Below are 13,517 nucleotides of genomic sequence, written 5' to 3'. Positions count from 1 at the left end.
TAAGGAGCTGCAGTCATGGCTTGTGCGGCTGGTCCCGACGGAGGTTCGAGTCCTCCCTCGGGCATGGGTGTGTGTGTTTGTCCTTAGGATACTTTAGGTTAAGTAGTGTGTAAGCTTAGGGACTGATGACCTTAGCAGTTAAGTCCCATAAGATATAAAATTAAAAAAAAAAGAAAAGAAAAACAATACACGCTTCCAATGTGCGTTCACCGCCAAACACGGTTGGGAACACCATCATGATGCCGTAAACAGAACCTGTATTCATCCGAAAAAAATGACGTTTTGCCATTCGTGCACCCAGGTTCGTCGTTGAGTACACCACCGCAGGCGCTCCTGTCTGTGATGAAGCGTCAATGGTAAAAATGGTTCAAATGGCTCTGAGCACTATGGGACTCAACATCTTAGGTCATAAGTCCCCTAGAACTTAGAACTACTTAAACCTAACTAACCTAAGGACGTCACACACACCCATGCCCGAGGCAGGATTCGAACCTGCGGTTCCGGACTGCGCGCCTAGAACCGCGAGACCACCGCGGCCGGCGTCAATGGTAACCGCAGCCATGGTCTCCGAGCTGATAGTCCATGCTGCTGCAAACGTCGTCGAACTGTTCGTACAGACGAATTTTGTCTTGCAAACGTCCCCATCTGTTTACACAGGGATCGAGACGTGGCTGCGCGATGCGTTACAGCCATGCGGATAAGATGTCTGTCATCTCGACTGCTAGTGATACGAGCCGCTGGGATCCAACAGGGCGTTCCGTATTACCCTCGTGAACCCACCGATTCCATATTCTGGTAACAGTCATTCGATCTCCACCAACGCGAGCAGCAATGTCGGGATACGATAAACCGCAATCGCGATAGGCTACAATCCGACCTTTATTAGAGTCGAAAATGTGATGGTACGCATTTCTCCTCCTTACACGAGGCATCACAACAACGTTTCACCAGACAGCGCCTGTCAACTGCTGTTTGTGTATGAGAAATCGGTTGGAAACTTTCCTCGTGTCAGAACGTTGTAGGTGTCGCTACCGGCGCCAACCTTGTGCGAATGCTCTGAAAAGCGAGTCATTTGCATATCACAGCATCTTCTTCCTGTCGGTTAAATTTCGCGTCTGTAGCACGTCATCTTCGTGGTGTAGCAATTTTAATGACCAGTAGTGTATATTCTATCGAGTCGGCTGGCGGAGTGATTCGTGATGCGTGTATGCCCCAGGCGTTCGCCGTGTACCTCTCTCCCGGTGTCGAGGAGACGAAAGCGGCGGACGAGGAAGCGAAGTTCCGGACATATGGTGAAATCAGGGTATTGGTCTGTACGCTCGAGAAAACAGTTGAATTCCACACCTACGGCGTGATATCTACTGCGTAGAACTGGTAGCGATCCCTCCGTTTATCAGTGCCCGATGGGGTGTAGAGATTTATGATTTTGATTCATTCAACTGTTATGGCCACCCCTCGCGCCGTTGGGAAATAATGCGACATCGGAAACTGCAATCCCTTGTCGGAGGGAAGCGTGTCACGGAGCAGCTGAAGTTTAACGTGGGAGCCGATATTATTAGTACAGATAGTAGCTATTCGGTATGCCTGATAGGGGATCTGTGCTATCGATAGGTTCGTAGCTGGTGAAGATTGTCGTGGTGGATTCTAGAAATCCATAGAAGTAGCAGGAGTCGTCGTAGAAACATCCCCCATTTTAGTGTTGGTCTAACGCAGGAACAGATCTCATTTACGCATCAGGTGTAGGTGGGAAATACGTGTCATCCGCCCATGAAAAATGTCCGTCAGTTTCAACAACGGTGAGAGGCTGCAGCGCTGGCCGAATCGGCTCAATTGCGTCGTTGTCGACGGGTGTGCTGTGTTCCATGGCTTCTGGGCACAGGGCTTGCTCACAATATCTGTTGGACGGCTCACCGTCTTGTGGATGACGAGTCTCCGTGGCAGAGGAGAAAGAGTTATCGTGTATTCCGTCACAGTTATGTGCCATCCCTTCGTCTCGCGGAGGGGGCTCACTGGTAGATTCTGATGTCTTGCGGCGTTTCTTTCGTCGTTTGGGCGACTTTTACTTCCGGCAATGAGTATCGGTGTTTGAGGAAGGAAGAGATTCACGTCGTTCCGGTACGAAAGTCGCAGGTGCGATGATGCGATCTTCAGTCTCCATAACACTCTCGCTGGTATTCTTATGATTTTCTAGCGTTGGTGGTGTCCGGCTGTAAGTCAGGTTCGCGGGCGGCACTGCCGGTGGCGAGGTGCTGAGACGACTCCGGGTGTATTGGTCCAGAGAGACGCTCGTGAACTGCGTCTTATGAGGGCTGGACGTGCTGTTGAAATTCTTTTAGACGATCTGGAGTGGAGGATGATCCATCCGCTCACGTAGAGCGCTATAGTAGAAATCTGTAATGTGGTGATTCCACCTGGCTTTGGCTCTGCCATAGTGTGTCACCATAGTCGAGGTTGTCCGTCGTAAATGACCACCGCATGGAATCCGCCGATAGAAAGGTGCCGTTTGAGATCTATTCGAACTTGTCTCACACCATTAAGCACCGGATACATCATAAACTGTGCCCATGTCTCGGCTACGCGACTCTGGACTTTTCCGTACGGACTTAGCACCGCGATAACTTCATCTTCATTTACCTCGAAAGGCAGTTCGAATACACGGATCGTTCGAAGGCCAAGCCCTGGTCGACATCTACAGGCCCGAAGTTGCCGTCGGAGTGTCGAAACTTTAGTACATGTCGCGTCCGTTGAATAATCTCGTTGCAGGCAGCGTCGGAAGTCATCTTAACATAAGCGACGCTGCTAATGATCGACAGATGTATGCTGATGAGATCGTCACGGGGGATCTTCACATCTTCGCGTAGGAAGCTTTTGACGGCCCGTGTTAAGGGTCGTGCGTATTCATTTGCGAAGGTGAACTTAAGAGTGTGTTTCCTGTAAGAGTAGGCCATTTCAGCTTGTTCGACTGAGAAGCGCGGTGACGGAGAAGTAAACAAATAGCCTCCTCTGCGCGCGCAGCGGCGTGGACGGCAGAGCGCGGTCCGTACTGCAGCCCTGCCGAAGGCAGACTGTCGAACTGACCTACCCAAGCGCGACTCACGACCCGTCCTCACAGTTTCAATTCTGCCAGTACCTCGTTTCCTACCTTCCAAACTCAACAAACCTCTTCTGCTCCGAAGAGCTTCTGTGAAGTTTGGAAGGTAGGAGACGAGATACTGCCAGAATTGAAACTGTGAGGACGGGTCGTGAGTCATGCTTGGGTAGGTCAGTTGGTCTCAATACTGACTATAAGATCTTTGCGCGAATGTTGGCGGCAAGGCTCAAGACTGTAATATCCAAGACAATACCACCATACCAGGCTTGTCCAGGGGTTCGGAGCAACTTCCATTCTATCCTAGGCGAATACCGTGACATAATTTCCTTGACGGAAGCTTGTCGCATGCGAGCGGCGTTCGTATCAGTGGATTCTGATTGTGCCTCTCACAGGCTCAACCATGATTTCCTTGGTTCGACCATGCGACGCATGGCGATACTTCAGGATTTTATTACCGGCGCTTCTTCCACGGTGAGAGTCAATGGCAGGGAGGTAGGAACTATTCCTGTTTGCACCTCAGTTAGGCAAGGATGTCCCTTGTCGATGATGCTGTTTGCAATAGCGCTCGAGCCATTGATGCAATCTCTTAGACGAACTCTTACAGGCGTCCGATTCCGTGTGAGTTCCTTCTGGTGTCGTGCATATATGCCGACGACTTGATGATATTTGTCCGGTCGGAGAACGAAGTACATAAGGTGGTTACCCTTCTTACTACGTACAGAGTAGCTGCGGGAAGCAGGATCAACATGAATAAAACCAAGGTTATGCACATAGGACGAGGGCTGGACGCTCTGCACAGTCCGTTTACTACGGTGGACGTCTTACGATACCTAGGTGTATTGTTCACCCGATCGATACGGCAATCAGCGCCGGCGATCTACCGACGTCTCCTCCAGCACGTCCGACTGCAGATACGCAATAATTCACTGCGAATCCATGACCTTCTCCGAAGGGTGGAATATACCAGTGTTCATCTGGCCTCGCGACTGCAGCACCTGGCACAGGTACGGCCAATGCCACATGGTATTGCTGTATTGCTGACAGATTAATGGCGGCCTTTGAATACTACGTCAGCCAAGGGATGTTGTTTAAGGTCAAATACGAGACTAACTCTCCCACACCATTCTGGAGGGCTCAATCTCACGAATGTGCCGAACAAGGTTCTAGCTCTATACCTGCGAGCGACGCTACGAACATGGAACCAACGGTAACACGCCATCACATCGGGGATCCTGGACGTGCTTCTTCCCCCGTCGTTTGAACCGCCGGTGGCGGTAGGCACAATATCGCCTTCTTTTTCTCACGTCACGCGATTCTTTGTTGATTTTAGTTATGTTCAGTTACAGATACCTTCTACGAGAATCCCTACTACCCGTGAGATATATCGATACTTGAGGCGTCATCATGGCAGCAATGTTGTCGATCTTAAGTACCCAAAGCGGGATTGGCGACACATTTGGTGAGCTGTCCATACGCCTCTCCTCACCACGGCAGCAAGATCGTCTTGGTATACATTAATCAACCACAAGACAGTCAACCGCCAACGATTGTACGACATTCGCATGGTAGATTCCCCGCGCTGCCTTATATGTGGCATGCAGGACACCGACGAACATTCCCTGCGGTGCGGTGAGTCAAAGGATGTTTGACGGCTGACGCAACGCATCAATGGCACTCCCCCGAATCCACGATCACGACGGACGCTTTATTTTTCCCTGACTCTGTCATTTTGCCCTTACGGAAAACATCGGCAATCCGATGGATTGGAGGACACGCATCGCAGTACGTGCTCTCACGGACCTTGATATCGGTCATAGACTATTGGCGTTATCTACTAGAGCAACACCAAATCATCCGACGCCACTCTAAATATAAAGCGCACTTTGCGAACTTTCGAGGCAGCATGTTTCAAGACCCCTCAAAGCGGTAGGGAGTCCCAGGTTTACGCAGTTTTGAGGGATACGATATTACTGCCAGTGAAATGACGAGGATGTCACTTCGGCCCTATATTTCTTTCCTTTCTTTTTCATATATGATTTTTCTTCTGGGACATTAAAACTAAATTAAAAAAAGAATTACATACATCTACAATGTTTCCTTCCCGCTGCCTCTCCCTTATCCTGTCAGGAGACGAGGACACCGTGGCCAGGCCTCCGAGCACGACCCATACCCACTCTGGCCCCTGATATACAATACCTTAAAAAAAAAAGGAAACAAAGAAATCTGCTTGCCTACCAGGTTCAACCTTCTTTCGCTTGCATTTCGTGAATCGCTTAAACCAAGATTTTTACTTCTTTTGTAGCAGAGCTATAAAATAATAAAAAGAATTTGGTAGAGCACTTGTCAACGAAAGATCCTCCTCACACTTTTAATCTGCCAGGAATTTTCATATCTGCGCACACTCCACTGAAGAGTGAAAATCTCATTCTGGAAGCAGTTATGGTGTTTCGACGTGCCCACGACTACACCCTGAATGAAGCAGACAAATTTTTCGTGTATCAGCGAGGGCTGTAGAATGTGTCTACTAGGAATGGTGTACCACTCGCAGCCACGTAACAACAGTGGCCATCGGAAGATCCTAACAGAGAGCTGATAATTGTCAATGGTAACAAGATTACAGCCCCGCAAGGAATACTTCTATCAGGGAATGCAAGTCTATTTCAAACAGTTCCCTGGCAAATATTGTAGGAAGCTACATGCAATGTACACTGAGAGTTACAGCGCCACGTAAAGCTTCACGTCCTCCATGTTTTAAACAAGACAGAAGCCGGCTGTCAACTGACAGGATGTGTATAGAGTGCTCCGGGGAGGCAAAATTTCTTCCATTTTCGCCGGCTGTCAACTGACAGGATGTGTATAGAGTGCTCCGGGGAGGCAAAATTTCTTCCATTTTCTAACTATACGAAGCGACAAGCACTTAAGCGGCGTAATGAGGCGTTTAACTCACAGTGTGTTCAGCGTTTAGCGGGAGGCCGTTCTCTGATGAATCCTTTTTTTCCTTTCTTTTTCGTACCATCACCTGGGCCTATCTTTCACGTTACGGTGAATATTAACCAAGATGTTTATTTAAACATTCACGATTACCACACTTTACCCGCTTATTTCCGCTTGGGACGTCTTACAGCTCGGGCGTGTTATACAGCAGCCTCACCGTAGCGCTTGCAAGCCGCTTATTCCGTGTTCTGCATAACCGTTCACTGTTTACTCGTTGGAAAAAAGTTATCAGCGTATGACATCGTTGGCCGGGAGGCCACTTCCGGGGGAGTTCGGACTCCAAGTGCAAGTATTATTTAGTCGACGCCACACTGGGTGACTTGCGCGCAGGCGATGAGGATGAAATGATGATAAGGATAACAGAACACCAAGTCCCCGAGCGAAGAAAATCTCCAACCTGGCCTGGAATCGAACCGGGCCCGCTTGCATGGGAGGCGAGCATGTTAGCACCCAGCCAAGCAGGCGAACTTGTTTACTCGTTGTCCTTCTGTTTTGGCGTTTTGTGTGCTTCTGTGTTATCAATTTCGGTCGTTAATTAGTCAGTATGATGTCAAGAATTTTCCCAGGACTCAATTTCGAATTCGACAAGGAAACAAGAAATCTTCAACCAAGCTCATTAGAAGTGCACGACTGGATCGTGGAAGTAACAGGAATCGCGTCAGATCTATTTCGTGCTTCATACTATAACCCGGATCGGTACTGCTTTTCCATGAAGCTCTTAAACTCTGTTTTGCTCGAAATCATCATGCTGAAACCTGGAGGAAAGCTAAATTCCGTCACTGTGACGCCTCAGTGAGTACCTTCACCGTTTCAAATGCGTATTGCCTCCTGAGTTTGAGAACTGATATTTAAGAGAGGTTTCAATCAAGCGTGGAGAAATGAAATAAATCGGTACCGAATGTTGGTCTAGTAGTGCTTTGGCAGTAGCAAATGGGTTGAAACGCATGTCAGGTAGAAAGTTCCCACTCAACTAATTATTTATGGATACACAAAGCGCATATAACTTACAGTGGACGGATTGGAACATGTTGTATTTATAATTTAAGTGGCCATCAAAGAACGAATGGCCCAAGACGAGTTTCCGTCTTAAAAAGATTAGTCAGAGAAATGCATAAGCTGAACTCATTTCAGAAAAGCAAGTGATGGCTAAAGAAGGGTTAAGATATAGAGTGTTATTACAAAAGGAGCCAAAGGCACATACAGGGTGGCGCACGAAATGTGTTACCAATTGTTTCTTTCACAATTTACGACGCACATTAGATATTCCGCTGGGATCTCTACAGCAGTACCAGCAGAGCTTGGAAAAACAAATGAGTTACGAAATGACGTGTAATTCACGATACTGCCGCTAGGAGACTAGTAAGCAGCAATGGCTGACAATGGAAGACTGAAGACACAGCAACGATTGGCAATTGTGTTACTTTTTCACGAAACGAAAAGCCTTGTTGTGACTCAGAGGCGTTTTCGACAACAGTTTAACACACGGTGGGTCCCTTGCAAGAAGACCATCCACAGGTTGTACGATAAATCTGTACAGGAAGGAACAGTATTGGAAGCGAAGCGACCACGGCCTAAGCCTGTTTGTTCGCCGGAGAATATTGAAGCAGTATGAGTTTCTGTACATAGAAGTCCCGGGAAATCGTGTAGAAAGGCAGCAGTGCAACTGGGAATATCCAGACTCTCCGTTCAACGAATTCTTAAAAGTGACCTCCATATGTACCCATACAAGATGACCTGTGCACAGAAGCTCACTGAGGAACACAAGCAGCAGAAACTACTGTTTGCTCAGTGGGCGGAGGATAGGGAAGAAACTCTTAACAACGTTTGGTTTTCAGACGAAGCGCATTTTCATTTAGACGGTGTGGTTACCAAACAAAATGTACGCTTTTGGGCCACTGAAAACCCACAAGTGCTTCATGAACGACAACATTATGCTCCGAGAGTTACAGCGTGGGCAGCAATTTCCAGTCACGGACTTATTGGACTCTTTATCTTTTAAGAAACTGTGAACAGCGAGCGTTATTTGAGCATGCTTCGCAACAGCTTCATTCCACAGATTCTTGCTACTGCCTTGCTCTTCAACACGCAGAGGTTCATGCAACATGGAGCAAGGCCACATACTTTACACGAGCATTTCGACATGCGGATCATTTCACGCAGGTTTCCAGGTCGGTTCAATGACGGACGAAACTGGCGTCCCAATAGTGCAGACCTCAATCCATGTGACTTTTTTCTTTGGGGGTACCTAAAGGAAAAATTTTACCCGAAACGTCCACGTGATTTAATGGAGCTCAGATGACTTATTCTTCAAGCATGCAGTGAAATTACGGAAGACATGTGCCGTAGGGTAATCACTAACTTCAGTGTTCGTTTGAAGGAAGTTAGGAAACGAAATGGTGGGCATATTGAGCATGTGCTGAGTTAGAACAAATTTCCATGGACGGCTCTTCATTGTAGTATATGTTCCTTTCAGATTGTAGTGACAACAAAGTTTATATTCAAAAACAAAATGGTAACACATTTTGTGCGCCACCCTATGCTATACCTCATGTGCAGCTGCCAAAAGCCCAAGAAACGCAGAACGTTTGATGGAAGCACCACCTACGAAGAACAGAACATGTGGATGGAGAGTCCAAAACAGGTATGTGAAAAGGACAACTCAGAAAGTACAGTGGAAGCAGTCGAGACAGCAGCACAGGATGTCACACAGCCAATCAGGCAGTGGCCCTCCCAGTAGTGCCACGTGTCCGTCCGGAACTCGGTCTTCTTACTACTGTACCTGTACATTCTCGTGACAGCCGTCGCCAGCAGCCATATACAGGGTGGTCCGTTGATAGTGACCGGGCCAAATATCTTACGAAATAGGCATCAAATGAAAAAATTACAAAGACGGAAACTCGTCTAGCTTGAAGGGGGAAACCAGATGGCGTTATGGTTGGCCCGCTACATGGCGCTGCCATAGGTCAAACTGAAATCAACTGCGTTTTTTTAAAAATAAGAACCCCCATTTTTATTACATATTCGTGTAGTACGTAAAGAAATATGAATGTTTTAGTTGGACCACTTTTTTCGCTTAGTGATAGATGGCGCTATAATAGTCACAAATGTATAAATACGTGGTATCACGTAACATTCCGCCAGTGCGGACGGTATTTGCTTCGTGATACATTACCCGTGTTAAAATGGACCGTTTACCAATTGCGGAAAAGGTCGATATCGTGTTGATGTATGGCTACTGTGATCAAAATGCCCAATAAGTGTGTGCTATGTATGCTGCTCGGTATCCTGGACGACATCATCCATGTCCGGACAGTTCGCCGGATAGTTATGTTATTCAAGGAAACAGGAAGTGTTCAGCCACATGTGAAAAGTCAACCACGACCTGCAACAAATGATGATGCCAAAGTAGGTGTTTCAGCTGCTGTCGCGGCTAATCCGCACAGCAGTAAGAGACAAATTGCGCGAGAATCGGGAATCTCAAAGACGTCGGTGTTGAGAATGCTACACCAACATCTATTGTACCCGTACCATATTTCTATGCATCAGGAATTGCATGTCGACGACTTTGAACGTCGTGTCTGTTCTGCCACTGGGCACAAGAGAAATTACGTGACGATGACAGAGTTTTTGCACGCCATCTATTTAGCGACGAAGCGTCATTCATCAACAGCGGTAACTTAAAACGGCATAATATGCATTATTGCACAACGGAAAATTCACGATGGCTGCGACAAGTGGAACATCAGTGACCTTGGCTGGTTAATGTATGGTACGGCATTGAGGGAGGAAGGATAATTGGCCCCCATTTTATCGAGGGCAATCTAAATGGTGCAATTTATGCTGACTTGCTATGTAATGTTGTACCGATGTTACTTCATGACGTTTCACTGCATGACAGAATGGCGATGTACATCCAACGTGATGGATGTCCGGCTAATAGCTCGCGTGCGGTTGAAGCGGTACTGAATAACATATTTCATGACAGGTGGATTGGTCGTCGAAGCACCATACCATGGCCCGCACGTTCACCGGATCTGACGTCCCCGGATTTCTTTCTGTGGGGAAAGTTGAAGGATATTTGCTGTCGTGATCCACCGACAACACCTGACAACAGGCGTCAGCGCATTATCAATGCATGTGCGAACATTATGGAAGGTGAACTACTCGCTGTTGAGAGGAATGTCGTTACACGTATAGCCAAATGCAATGATGTTAACGGACATAATTTTGAGCAGTTATTGCATTAATGTGGTATTTACAGGTAATCACGCTGTAACAGCTTGCGTTCTCAGAAATGATAAGTTCACAGAGGTTCATGTATCACATTGGAACAACCGAAATAAAATGTTCAAACGTGCCTACGTTCTGTATTTTAATTTAAAAAGCCTACCTGTTACCAACTGTTCGTCTAAAATTGTGAGCCATATGTTTGTGACTATTACAGCGCCATCTATCACAAACCGAAAAAAGTAGTCCAACTAAAACATTTATATTTCTTTACGTACTACACGAATGTGTAATAAAAAATGGGGGTTCTTATTTAAAACAACGCAGTTGATATCCGTTTGACCTATTTCAGCGCCATCTAGCTGGACAAACATAGCGCCATCTGGTTTCCCCCTTCAAGCTAGACAAGTTTCGTTCTTTGCAGTTTTTTCGTTTGACCGTCATTTCGTGAGATATTTGCCCCGGTCATGGTCAATGGTCCAGCCTGTATAGAGGCTGCGTTCCTGCCAAGATTTCTGCAATATCACAGATGGAACAGCAAGCCTCTCGTAGCGCTACTACATGACCCTATTAAAGTATAATGAGGTATTGATAATGGCCTCTTTACAGCTTTAAAGGCATTGGAAAACGCCCCATGGAATGCTGCTCATGAATGGGAGCACAGCAGGTCGAACCGCCAGACTAACGTCAGTGTGAGTGAAATAACCACGACAGTATTTCTGCTTCATACGAAGTCCCGCCCAAGACCATAACCAAAGTTGTACGTCCGGTGTGTCTACTGAGTAACTTCAACTCACCACTTCCGGTCTCAAAGGTAACTAACGCTCACGACCATTACTGCTTGGCTTTAAAGCAAACCTTATTTTCATCTTGCCAACGGCCTTGGCGCGGTGGTAACAACGGTTCACGTCAGATCACCGAAGTTATGCACTGTCGGGCTGAGCTAGCACTTGAATGGGTGACCATCCGGTCTGCCGAGAGCTGTTGGCTAGCGGGTTCCACTCAGCCCTTGTGAGGTAAACGGAGGCGCTACTTGACTGAGAAGCAGCGGCTCCGCTCTCGTAAACTGAAATACGGCCGGGAGAGTGGTGTGCTGAACACATGCCCCTCCATATCCGAATCCACTGACGCCTGTGGTCTGAGGATGAAACGGCGGCAGGTCGGTACTGTTGTGTCTACCAAGGCCTGTTAGGACGGAGTTTATTTTCATCCTCATAGTGTCGCTACTGGCGCCACTCTTATGCGACTGGCGCGAAATTTGAATAGACATCTTCTTCCAGATGTAGAAACGCGCCTAGCAACATCCATTTGCACCGCTCAACTGTTTCTTGGTGTTCTCATATTTTCTGCTGTCAGTATAGTATACAAGAAGTTGATATTTGAGCAAAGCAACACAACGCTGAAGGCGGCCGTTCACAGTTGCAACGAGCCCTAACGAAATGTCAGATTGCGAACTAGGCGCGGAAGGAATTTACACTACTGGCCATAAAAATCGCTACACCACGAAGATGACGTGCTATAGGCGCGAAAGTTAACCGACAGAAAGAAGATGCTGTGATATGCAAATGATTAGCTCTTCAGAGCATTCACACAAGGTTGGCGCTGGTGGCGACACCTACAACGTGCTGGCATAAGAAAAGTTTCCAACCGATTTCTCATACACAAACACTAGTTGACCGGCGTTGCCTGGTGAAACGTTGTTGTGATGCCTCGTGTAAGGAGGAGAAATGCGTATCATCACGTTTCCGACTTTGATAAAGATCGGATTGTAGACTATCGCGATTGCGGTTTATCGCATCGCGACATTGCTGGTCGCGTTGGTTGAGATCCAATGATTGTTAGCAGAATATGGAAGCGGTGGGTTCACGAGGGTAATACGGAACGCCGTGCTGAATCCCAACGGCCTCGTATCACTAGCAGTCGATATGACAGGCATCTTATCCGCGTGGCTGGAATGGGTCGTGCAGCCACGTCTGGATCCCTGAATCAACAGATGGGGACGTTTGCAAGACAACAACCATCTGCACGAACAGTTCGACGACGTTTGCAGCAGCATGGACTATCTGCTCGGAGACCATGGCTGCGGTTACCCTTGACACTGCATCACAGACAGGAATGCCTACGATGGCGTACTCAACGAAGTACCTGGGTGGACGAATGGTAAGACGTCCTTTTTTGAGATGAATCCAGGTTCTGTTTACAGCATCATGATGGTCACATCCGTGTTTGGCGACATCGCGGTGAACGGACATTGGAAGCGTGTTTTCGTCATCGCCATTCTCGCGTATCACCCGGCGTGATGGTATGGGGTGCCATTGGTTACACGTCTCGGTGACCTCTTGTTCGCACTGACGGCAATTTGAACAGCGGACGTTACATTTCAGATATATTACGACCCGTGGCTCTACTCTTTATTCGATCCCTGCGAAACCCTACATTTCAGCAGTATAATGCACGACCGCATGTTGCAGGTCCTGCACGGGCCTTACTGAATACAGAAAATGTTCGACTGCTGCCCTGGCCAGCACATTCTCCAGATCTCTCACCAACTGCAAACGTCTGGTCAATGGTGGCCGAGCAACTGGCTCGTCACAATACGCCAGTCACTACTCTTGATGAACTGTGGTATCGTGTTGAAGCTGCATGGGCAGCTGTACCTGTACACGCCATCCAAGCTCTGTTTGACTCAATGCCCAGGCGTATGAAGGCCGTTATTACGGCCTGAGTTGGTTGTTCTGGGGACTGATTTCTCAGGATCTATGCACCCAAATTGCTTGAAAATGTAATCACATGTCAGTTCTAGTATAATATAATTGTCCAATGAATGCTCGTTTACCATCTGCAGTTCTTCCTAGTGTAGCAATTTTAAAGGCCAGTAGTGTATTTGTAAAGTAGTAACACGTGATAGCTTCAGCGTCTGGCGGGCTGGCCCGCGCCGCCCCGCCAGCTACGCCGCCGTTGACTGCTCGGCAGCGTCGCGCCGCGGCCGCCGCCGCCTCCTCGGGAGCGCTACACGGCCGGGACGGCAGCCGCTGCTCTCCGCTCCGCTCTGCTCGTAGTCGTATCGATCGGCGGGCGCGCTCAGCCGGCCGCCTACGCGCCGCGGCTACGCCACCACCGAGATGACCCTTTGCTCAGCCCAAACCGGCGACGCACTCGCACGCCTTGCTTAGCGCAACGGCCGCCATTACTGTAGACACGTTTG

Source organism: Schistocerca nitens, chromosome 2 (assembly GCF_023898315.1).
Source record: "Schistocerca nitens isolate TAMUIC-IGC-003100 chromosome 2, iqSchNite1.1, whole genome shotgun sequence".
NCBI classification, from domain to species: Eukaryota; Metazoa; Arthropoda; class Insecta; order Orthoptera; family Acrididae; genus Schistocerca; species Schistocerca nitens.
The sequence above is the reverse complement of the archived record's forward strand: the minus strand, read 5'-3'. Positions refer to the sequence as shown.